This window comes from Neofelis nebulosa, chromosome 2 (assembly GCF_028018385.1).
Source record: "Neofelis nebulosa isolate mNeoNeb1 chromosome 2, mNeoNeb1.pri, whole genome shotgun sequence".
NCBI lineage: Eukaryota > Metazoa > Chordata > Mammalia > Carnivora > Felidae > Neofelis > Neofelis nebulosa.
The window spans coordinates 73,516,287-73,527,507 of record NC_080783.1 but is presented as its reverse complement, the minus strand read 5'-3'; the positions used below and the strand labels follow the sequence as shown (position 1 = coordinate 73,527,507).

Genomic DNA, 11,221 nt, shown 5'->3' with positions numbered 1-11,221 from the left:
AGCATGACTCTTTTCCCTTCTTTCCTGCTTTTTAAAAAACAGCTTTATTGGGGCACCTGGGTCACTCAGTTAAATGCCTCTTGATCTTGGCTCAGATCATGATCTCATCATGGTTCATGGGATCAAGACCTGCATCAGTCTCTGAGCTGACAGCGCAGAGCCTTAGGATTCTGTTTCTCCCTCTCTCTGCCCCCCCCCCCCCCGCTCACTCTCTCTGTCTCTCTCAAATAAAATAAAAATAAAAAACAGCTTTATTGAGGTATACTTCACATAGCATATAATCACTCATTTAAAGAGCACAATTTAATGTTTTTTAGTATATTTACAGATGGATATGTCCAGCCATTACTAGAATCAATTTTAAAATATTTTTATTGCCCCAAAAAGAGACTTTAAATCCTCTAGCTGTCAACCCCACTTCCCTCCACATCCCCAGCCCCAGTCAACTAATCTACTTTCTGTCTCTATTATACATTTACATATTACATAGAGACATTTCATATAAGTGGAATCATAATTTATGGCCTTTTGTGACTGGCTGCTTTCATTTAGCATAATATTTTCAAGGTTTACTCATGTTGTGGAATGAATCAATACTTTATGGCTGAATAATATTCCATTGTTTAGATATACTATATTTTATTTATTTATTCATCAATGGATTTTTTTTCTATTTTGGAACTACTGTGAATAAGGCTGCTATGAACATTGGTCTACAAGTAAAATGACATTTTACCCCTCATTTTTTAATATTCATCTCAAAGAGATAAGGGCATTTTCCCCCATAACCACAATAGCATCCAAATTACCAATCATCAAATAACTCAATTAAAATACAAATTTCTCCAACTTCCTCAAAATGGCTTAGGTTTATTTGCTTAAATCAGTATCCAGTCAATACAAAACTTCAATATATTAACATTTCATTGTTATATTTCTTGAATATCTTTTTTTTAAGTTTATTTATTTATTTTGAGAGAGAGGGTATGCATGGGACAGGGGCAGAGAGAGAGGGAGAGAAAGAGAATCCCAAGCAAGCTCTGCACCATCAGAACAGAGCCTGATGCAGGGCTCAAACTCATGAACCATGAGATCATGACAACAGCTGAAATCAAGAGTCCGAAGCTCAACTGACTGAACCACCCAGGGGTCCTTTGATTATCTTTTAGAAGAGTTCCATATCTCCCGCCTTTTTTTCCTGACTGTTGGCTTGATAAACAGCCACATCTTCCTTTAAATCACCTTTTGGCAACCAAAACAGCAGATGGGGCTTACAACAGCCTCAATTCTAGTTATCTTCATCCATTGTTTTTGTTTATTTATTTATGTTTTAATTTATTTTGAGGAAGACATAGAGAGTGTGAACGGGTGGGGCAGAGAGAGGGCAAAAATCTCAAGCAGGCTCTGCTGTCAGTGCGGAATTCGACTCAGGGCTTGAAGCCATGAACTGTGAGATCATGACCTAGGCCAAAGTCAAGAGTCAGAAGCTTAACCAACTGAGTCACCCAGGCACCCCCTCATTCATTGTTTTTGTAATGCGTTTGAATCTCTGTCCACAAAGTAAGTGTAACTTTATTTTTCTATATAAAACTTCCTTTGTGCCCTTCCCTATTCTACTAAATGGTGGAAACTTAATCATTATGGGATGGGCTTTCATCTTTTTCCAGGGTGGTGTCCAAGTTCCTGGGAGTTTACAGAGTGTGGACCCCATGTGAAGGGGTCTCTGGACTGCCATCTCTCCGTGGCATCCACTGAGACATCCATACGGCCCTCTGTCCACTCAGCTCATGCAGATCAGTGTTAGATCAGGTTCCCCTCAGCCTGGAACAAGATGTTCTTAGGTCATCTGGCTCTTTGGGCCTTGTCAATGATATTCTTGAGCACATAAAAAATATTCTATAGCTCCAGGGGCACCTGGGTGGCTCAGTTGGTTAAGCATCCAACTCTTGATATTGACTCAGGTCATGATCTCGCAGTCATGGGATTGAGCTCCGCACTGATTGTGGAGCCTGCTTGGGATTTTCTCTCTCCCTTTCTCTCTCTGCACCACACCCCCCCACAAATAAATAAATAAACTTCAAAAATATGTATTCTATGGCTCCAATTTTCAGTTGGGATATTGGACATTCCATAGGGTTATTTTACGTTTGATTATCCAGACCTGTGCTGTGTAATGTGGCCTCCAACTACAGGTGGCTACTGAACACATAATTGAAATATAGCTAATCTAAATTAGGATGTGCTATGACTGTAAAATACATACTAGATTTCAAAGACTTTGTACAAAGAATACAAAATATCTCATTAATGATTTCTATATTGATTACATGTCGAAATAATATTTTAATATATTAGGTTAAATAGAATATTTTAATAAAACTAATTTCACCAGTTTCTCTTTACTTCCTTTAATGTGGCTACTTACTAAAATATTGAAAACTATAAGTGGCTCAAATTATATTTCTGTTGGACAGTGTGCTGGTCTAGACTTTCCACATGGCCATTCCTTCCATATTCTTCTAATGCCACACTGAAGCAGGGAGAATTCTGGTGTTTTATTAACTCTGCAAGCTCTATTCTGGAATTGGGATTTGGCAGGGGGGGATTCAGCAGACCCCTTTCTCTGGAGGGAACAAACACCAGTATCTCACTTGCTTCCTTTTCCTCAACTTTCCTTTCTCTTCCCAATTAGACCATGTTCAGTCAGGGAGTCAGTAAATCAGCTCTTCAGCTGGCCTTCCAAATCTGTTGTTTCTACCCTACCTGAGCTTTTGAAAGGCAAAAGCCAAGTCATTTGACTTCAGTTCTATTGTGTTATTCTTACCCCAAGGCAGTCTGTGCATAGAACACCCTAGCTGCTCCCAGAATGGGGGAGCTATTGCAAAGAAGCAGGAAATACTGTGAATGAAAACTACATCAGTTACTATACCAAACATCACCCATTATCTGTCATTCCAGAAATGTGCAATGATTCTGTGTCAAATGCTGTGCTAAGATCTGGGAATATCAGGATGAATGAGATGAGACCCAGGTCCTACTATCAGAGACAGCAGGCCTAATGGATGATGTAAGAATGTGAATCCTGGGGAGCTTGGGTGGCTCTGTTCTTTGAATGACTGACTCTTGATTTTGGCTCAGGTCATGATCCTAGATTGTGGGATCGAGTCCCGGGTCAGACTCCATGTTGAGTGCGGGGCCTGCTTGGGATTCCCTATCTCTCTCTCACTCTCTCCCCAACCCCCACCCCCGCCCCTCCTCTGCTCACTCATGTGCATACACACGCTCTCTCAAATATATATATATATATATTAATTAAGTAAAATTATTTTTTAAAAAAGAATGTGAATTCATAGGTGCAGTGGAATGTTAGAGGCACTGCAGCTGAAATATGTTTAGGATATGGTTGGGCACAAGGAAGGGGCTAGACTAGCCACTTCTGCTGTAGGGTGGGCACAGGGCAACCAGGAAATGCAAGTCAAAGCACTATGGAAACTAAACTCTTTCTTATGGATGTTTTAGTGTCTCAGGAAAGTCTCTTTCTGGGCCTTAGTTTCCTTTACTGAGAATAATGTGGATGATTTTGAGCTGTCCTCTGTACTGCAAAGCACTGTTGTAAAGGGGAAATGTTCAACAAATATACCAAACTATTAACATGGTTTGGCTTTGGTGGTGGGATTATGGGTGACTATTATTCTATTCTTAATATTCTGAATTACCCAATTTTATATAATGAACAAGTATTACTTTTATAATCAGTAAAAAAAAAAAAAAAGGAACAATTTTATTTTAAATTTTGCCTTTGCTGCCAAACTTCTTGAACTGGTGGTCTATACTGGCTCCCTCTACTTCCTCCCCAACCACTGAATCCAACCATTGTAATCTGGCTTCCACCCCCTCATCCAAAGGTCTCCAATGACCTCCTACTTGCTAAGACCAATGACCTCTTTTCAACCCTTGTCCAACTTGACTTCTCCACAGCATTAACATAGCCCCTTAAACTTTCTGAAAAGCATTCTTTAAGTCATAGTGGTAATGTACCTATACCACAAAAAAATAAAAACAAAAACAAAAACAAAACCCACATCTGCAATGCCACCACAATAATCCAACAATGGCCATTTTGGTATATTTTCTGGTAGTCTTTTCACTTAAGCATATTTTTTATATCACTATGGCATAAATGTAAAACCAATTTTGAATTTGCCACCTCCTTGAAACTCTCCTTATTTCCCCAAAACAATTCTTTCCTGGGTTTTGAATAATTCACCCATCTCTCAAGCTTGTACATGAATGCGCTAACGTGTATAAAATCTCCTAAAATGTTCATTAAAATTCAGATCCCTGGACTCCATTCTATCTGTTCACTTATATCCTATTTAATTAGGATTGATTTGGCCTCAAGAGTCTATGTTTTCTGCTTTCTGTAGCATGTGGCCCAAAGACCTTACTGAAAAACACTGTAGCAGACACATACACCTTCACAACAATCAGCTAACCAAGTAACCAAAACCCAAAAACAACTTTGGAAACCCAAACCAGTGTTTCCTAATCATCAGATTCTCTAGGGCTAGAATTTGAGTATCTGTTGATTTTTTAAGCCCTCCTTGTGATTCTGATGAACCACTGCCTTAACTACAACCACGCTATTCTGTTTGCATTTCTCTGAACACTTCCAAGGCTCAGAGCCTTTGTTCGTGCTATTCCCTTGGCCTGGATTCAGTTCCTTCTCACATTCATCCTTGAGCCTAGCTCAAAGGTGGTCTCCTCTATAAAACTGCCAGAGGCTTCTCTTCCATCTCCTCTATCTTCCTTTTCCACTCACAAATTAAAGTTAGTTATATAATGTCTATGACTTTAGGCTGGGCAATGAGCTACCTGGATATATTTGTTACCCATTTCTGGTAACAAATTACTCCAAGACTTAATGGCTTGAGAGAAAAATAAAATTTTATGATCTCACAGATCTCACAGCACCTGCCGTTCAGGAATTGAGAAGCAGCTTAGTTGGGTAGTTCAGGCTCAAGTCTTTCACAAAGTTGTGGTCAAGGTATATACCACAGATGTAGTCATCTGAAGGCTTGCCTAGGGCTGGAAAATCTACTTCCCAGATGGCACACTCAAGTGACTACCAAGTTGGAACTAGATGTTGGAAGAAGGCCTCAGCTCCTCTCCACAGGGATCTCCTCATGGGGCAGCATGCACATCCTCACAACATGATAGCTGGCTTCCTTCAGAGTAGGTCATCCAAGAGAGAGCAAGAAAAGGGCTTGCAATATCTTTTATGACTTAGCCTTGAAGGTCATACAGCATCACTTCTGCAGGATTCTATTGGTCACACAGGCTAGCCATGATATAGTATAGAAGCTTATGCAAGGATGTAAATACCAGGAGGTAAAAATCATGTGGGGTCATCTTTGAGGCAGGCTACCACAGTGATTACCTATTCTTTGTTTCTATCCATCACCCTTTTCTTTTTTTTTTTTTTTTTAATTTTTTTTTTCAACTTTTTTTTTTTTTTGGGGGGGGGACAGAGAGAGACAGAGCATGAACAGGGGAGGGGCAGAGAGAGAGGGAGACACAGAATCAGAAACAGGCTGCAGGCTCCGACCCATCAGCCCAGAGCCTGACGCGGGGCTCGAACTCACAGACCGCGAGATCGTGACCTGGCTGAAGTCGGACGCTTAACCGACTGCGCCACCCAAGCGCCCCACCCTTTTCTTTCTGTGGGAAATGCATTTCATGTTGTACAACTGGGGTTGAACATTCATCATCTGAGGGGAAAGCAGGTAACCTAAGCATGACCAATTTGAATATTCTAGTCCCCTGGCCAGAGAGTGGTTAATCAACGGGGCATGTGATCAACTTCAGCCAATCAGAATCTTCCTTGATTTTTGATAGATGGATTCTGAGGGAGAGAAAGTCTCTATTCCTCTGCTATTTTGAGCTCTGAGAATGATTTCAGCTGGAGCTTCTTACAGCCATTGGTTCAGGTCATGTTGGAAAATTTATCTTCAGTAAGGGAAAATGAGGCCAGAACACAAAGAGAGACAAAGATGAGCAGAGATGAAAAGATGAAAGGGAGTCCTGATGAAATAATTTGAGCTCCGTTGATTCATCCTTGCCTGAAATGTATGCTCAGACTTCACAGTTAATGTCAATAAATTTCATTTTTTGTTTAAGTTACTTTAAGTTGCTTACAAGCAACTTACTACAAGCAAAACAACTCCCAACAAATCAGCAGCATCCATATCTTGTTTCTCTTGAATTTCTAGTGTTGGGTTCAATTCTTGGTCTCAGTTCAAATTTGATGAATAAATAAATTAGTTATCATATTTTTACATAAAATCAATCTGATTATGTGAATATTGGTGATTCTTTAAAAAAGAATTTGCAACTTGCCAAGGGGTAGGTATAAGAACCCTAAAAATCCTAGACCCTTGAAGTGTTTGTGGATCTGGCGGCCCCCAGAGCCATTATGTTAGTCTGCTGAGCTCACAGTTAGTTTCCTATAGTCCTGTGATGTGGTTGAGTGAGTGGTTTGCCAGGATCCTGAGTAAACACAGAGCTAGGCTGAAAACAGAGGATAATAGGAGATACACACCATATTCCCTCCATGACAGGGAAATGGAAAAAGGCCCCAAGTAGACCTCCAAACACTCACTTCTATAAGATGTGGGTAAAATTATGTTTCAGGAATTAAAGAAAGTAAATGGTAAAGGGCATCCATAGATTACTGGCAGTGGGCTAGTGGTTTCTATGCCCTCAGAAAACCGTGCCCAAAGAGGAACTTTGCAAAAGCAAGATGCAAGATCAGTTTTATAGCTGCAGATAGAGAGTTTACCAAATAACTGTGTGAGTGATTGGATTATCCAGCTCTTGCCCTGCCTTAGGGATTAAAAGGAATAGAGAAAAATATGGCTTCATGAAGGAAGGTTTTGCTGTGACTGAGATCAGTAACCTCACATGTGTGAACAGTTGTTCTAGTATGGGATGATAGAGAGAGATATAAAAGGAAGGAAGTCAAATGTGGAAGAGAGAGAAACAGCTTGTCTGCTGCCTGCCTTTTTCTTCAAAGTCTCCTAATACTCGGCAGCTTTGTTGCGTCTAGGAGAACTGTTATACACATCATCAACCAAGTGACAGGTCTTTATTTTTAATTCATCGCAGAAGCCCTGCTGCCCAAATGATGCCTGACAGAAAAATCTCTTGTTGGTAAGGGCCTTTTCTCAAGCCAAGGAAAACCTCAGAATTCCTTAGTTTTTCCCCTGGGCTCTTAGAGCAAGTCCAGTTTTCTTTAACCCTGTAGACTCCTGTGGCTCCTGCTTACATGGAGACGGTTATTTTTCAGAAAGGAAATTCTGGTTTCTAGAACAGTGAGAGCCTGGATTCTGGAGTTAGACTCTCTGGGTTCAAATCACTGCTTGTCCACTTACTCGCTCTGTATGATCGAGGACAGGTCACACTTTGTGCCCCTGTTTTCTGGTTGGTACAATGGAGTTAAGAATATGATTATAGTATTTCTTCATCGAGTTGGGGCAAGTATTAAATGAATATATGTATATGTTTATGTATAGGGAGAGTTTAGAACACATATAATTTATATAGTAAGCCCTATATCATTTGTTTACATTATTATTGTTATGCAGACAAAATACATTTTTTTCTATGAATCTTCCTTAAATCTTTGCAATTGTAAGTACATTTTCTTTTTTCTATTTGGCTTTCTCTCTATCTTTTTTTCATTAAATACATCTCATGGTAACTATTTGTGGACCAAATGTTCACTGGCTAAGCCTGTTTTCGTAGTACACAATTGTCAGTGTCTAGGTGGGGCCTCTTCCAATTTGTGCCCATAGATCCTGGGCCTTCTCACCCTCCACAGGGCCACTGGGTAGTGAAATTGATGAAAGTCAGTGTTTCACCAAGTTCCATGTGCAAATACTGATTAGCAAACAAGCAAAAGAGTCCTTATATGTGCCCTAAGCTCAAGGCTCCTGATTAGAACCTTGCATGAAAATATGCACTTGAACCTGATATCATGTTGTCCTAAATCAGGATCCAGCCACACTTCTTACTGACTCAGGTGACAGAATCCTGCATTAAGTGGCAGGCACAGAACTAAACAAACACCCAAACCTAGAGCACCATTCTGGACTCATCTAAAACTTATGCCCCATTTCTTTAAAGGTGAGATTCTTGGGGCTCCTGGGTGGCTCAGTCGGTTGAGCTACCGACTTCAGCTCAGGTCATGATCTTACAGTTTGTGAGTTCGAGCCCCGCGTCAGGCTATGTGCTGACAGCTCAGAGCCTCAAGCCTGCTTCTGATTCTGTGTCTCCCTCTCTCTCTGCCCCTCCCCCACTCATGCTCTGTCTCTCTCTGTCTCAGAAATAAATAAACATTAAAAAAAATTTTTTTTAAATACAGGTGAGATTCTTGTTCAGTACACGTACCTCAAAAAATCATGTGTTTCACTAATAAAAATTATTTCTAGTATCTCTTATGTTAAAGAATAAATCCTCGGGGGCGCCTGGGTGGCGCAGTCGGTTAAGCGTCCGGCTTCAGCCAGGTCACGATCTCGCGGTCCGTGAGTTCGAGCCCCGCGTCAGGCTCTGGGCTGATGGCTCGGAGCCTGGAGCCTGTTTCCGATTCTGTGTCTCCCTCTCTCTCTGCCCCTCCCCCGTTCATGCTCTGTCTCTCTCTGTCCCAAAAATAAATAAAAAACGTTGAAAAAAAAAATTAAAAAAAATAAAGAATAAATCCTCTAGTGTAGATTCATAAATGAATAGTTCAAGGAGCTGTAGTAGCCACAGATTCCAAGTCCAAGTTCTGATTAGAGCCCTTTGGTGCTCACAAACCACCCCCTGGAGTTTGTATTCCCCATTAGAGCACTTTAAAATGTTCATTAACAACTCCTATGGTGAATATTAAAACTAATTTTTAAAGTACTCACATATATCTTGCTGCCTAAACTGAAGTATTTAAATTATGATAATAATCACTAAATGCCTGTGAAACCTTCAGACCAAAACTTGATTTTTTTTTGTTAGGTGACAGTCTACCTATTAATTCTGAATTTTTGAAGACAATTCATAGATTCCTCATTAAAGATGAATAATTAAAATAACACTAGCTGATGAAATACTCTCTTTGCAAGAAATATTCACAGCTTTTGATTTTATAATCACTGAAAAATGTGTTTTCAGACACGTGGGTGGGTTGGAAGCAATTCTACATGTGATTCAGGCACTTCAGAGGTGACACTAACTAGAGTTCTTTAATACCAGGATTATCAGTGGGAAGTGACCCTCAAAGAAATAGATATTTGATGAAGCAAGTGGAATTCTGGAACTTGAATATCAATGTATTGACACAGAAGATCTTTTAAACTTTTACTGTCTATAGAACAACTTTGGTTTATGGTAAAAAGCCATGCAGCCAAAACGGTGGAACAGAGCTCAATGCCATGTTTATTTAGGACACACTTCACTCCCTTGCTTTTGAAATTGAACTAAAAGTAGGTCACAGTAGGCAAAATATTAAAAGAAAATATAGATATTTATTTTTAGTGTCCTTGATGGTACATAAGTTTGGCTCTAGTTAATTGCACAGAGGGCAGCAGGGGGGCACAGCTTTTCTGCAGGATAAGGGAGAGAAGGCAGAAGGGAGGAAAGATTAAGAAGGGCAATTGCCAAAGACAAGATTTGTCTAGTTTGAAACAGATGGCATAGGGGCCCTGGCTGGCTCAGTCAGTAAAGCATGCAACTCTTGATATCAGGGTTGTGAGTTCAAGCCCCATGTTGGGTGTAGAGCTTACTTTAAAAAAAAAAAAAAAAAAAAAGGAAAATCTTAAAAAAAAAAATCTGAAGTGAATGGTGTATCACTAAAAATCTGAACCAAAGTTTTTTGGTTTTGCTTTTTGTTGTTGCATTGTTAGGGTTAATGAAGGAACCTAATTATTGATCCATAAGGATTCACTGGGGTGGAAGCATGAAGCTGTTTACCTGTTTCCAGCTTCCTCTGGTGGAATCCCTGAGCAGTGGGTTCCCTTCATATCTGAATGACGTCCCCATCCAATTGTAAAACTTCCCAGTCCCATTGCTAATGCTCAGTCCTACTCATTTCTCAACTTCAGTCTCAAGAACAAAACAACACAAAGCTTCGATGTCAATCTAGTGGGAATGGGGGTGGGACATGTGTCTGCCTTCATACACCCATCTTCTTTCCCAGAGAGGACAACCCTAGTTTTAGGGGATGGAATGAGAGGTGGGATCTGTTTACTTGACTCCTTTGGGAGTCAACCCATCAAGGTTGCTGCTGCCTCTCTAAATGTCCACATATTTTCTTCCCCACTACAGCTGCCCATCTTTGCCCTCCAGGGGATCACATGTGCTGCCACATAGTCTCTTGACATGGGGCTGGCTCAGGCTCAGCTTCTTTTTCTTCCTTTCAGCTCAGGCCTCTCCCTACCCAAGTGGTCTGCTTGTACAATATTCTCTCGGACGTGATACTGGCAAGGTGGCTCAAGCGCAGTTACTTTGTCTACTCCACTTACAGGAAATTCTATCCTTGCAGGACAAATGGTGGAAATGCAGTCTGGAGCCTCGTGAAGAGTGAATTAGAGCACTTTGTAGGAGACAAGGGGAACAATAGAAAATCATCTGTCATTAACTCAAAGGAATGCATCATTCCTAGAAGTAATGCAGTTCTAGGCTGAGGCAGGGAGTGGATAGATCAAGCGCCCAACCCATCTCCTAATTGTAAGCAGTAACTTAATGCCCAGTATACAGGCAGAGAAAACATCGGATGCTTTTAATTGGTGAGAAGAGACACTGCTTTTGACTTTAGCTAATAGGCACAGAAGAGATAATGGTTCTACTTAAACCACACCTTTCCCTTTCACACTTGAGGCGGAAGCTACCACCTCCAGAGCTCCCCACATCTCTCCAGTGCTCTGAATCTTGCCCTGATATTGCTCTGAATTGTTAAAATGCTCCTGAAGAAAAATCTTTCTCATCAGAAATGATTAGTTTTTTTTTTTGGGGGGGGGGACAGAGAGAGACAGAGCATGAACGGGGGAGGGGCAGAGAGAGAGGGAGACACAGAATCGGAAACAGGCTCCAGGCTCCGAGCCATCAGCCCAGAGCCTGACGCGGGGCTCGAACTCACGGACCGCGAGATCGTGACCTGGCTGAAGTCGGACGCTTAACCGACTGCGCCACC

The 11,221-nt window shown here is 40.9% G+C and overlaps 1 non-coding gene across 1 annotated transcript; it reads right to left on the bottom strand.

Annotated features, from left to right (window-relative positions):
- Positions 1–10,673: 10,673 nt before the first annotated feature.
- On the bottom strand, positions 10,674–10,866 carry LOC131505719 (U2 spliceosomal RNA). The gene has a single exon (XR_009258516.1). It is a non-coding gene; the product is annotated as a U2 spliceosomal RNA (small nuclear RNA).
- Between the last annotated feature and the right edge of the window lie 355 nt (positions 10,867–11,221).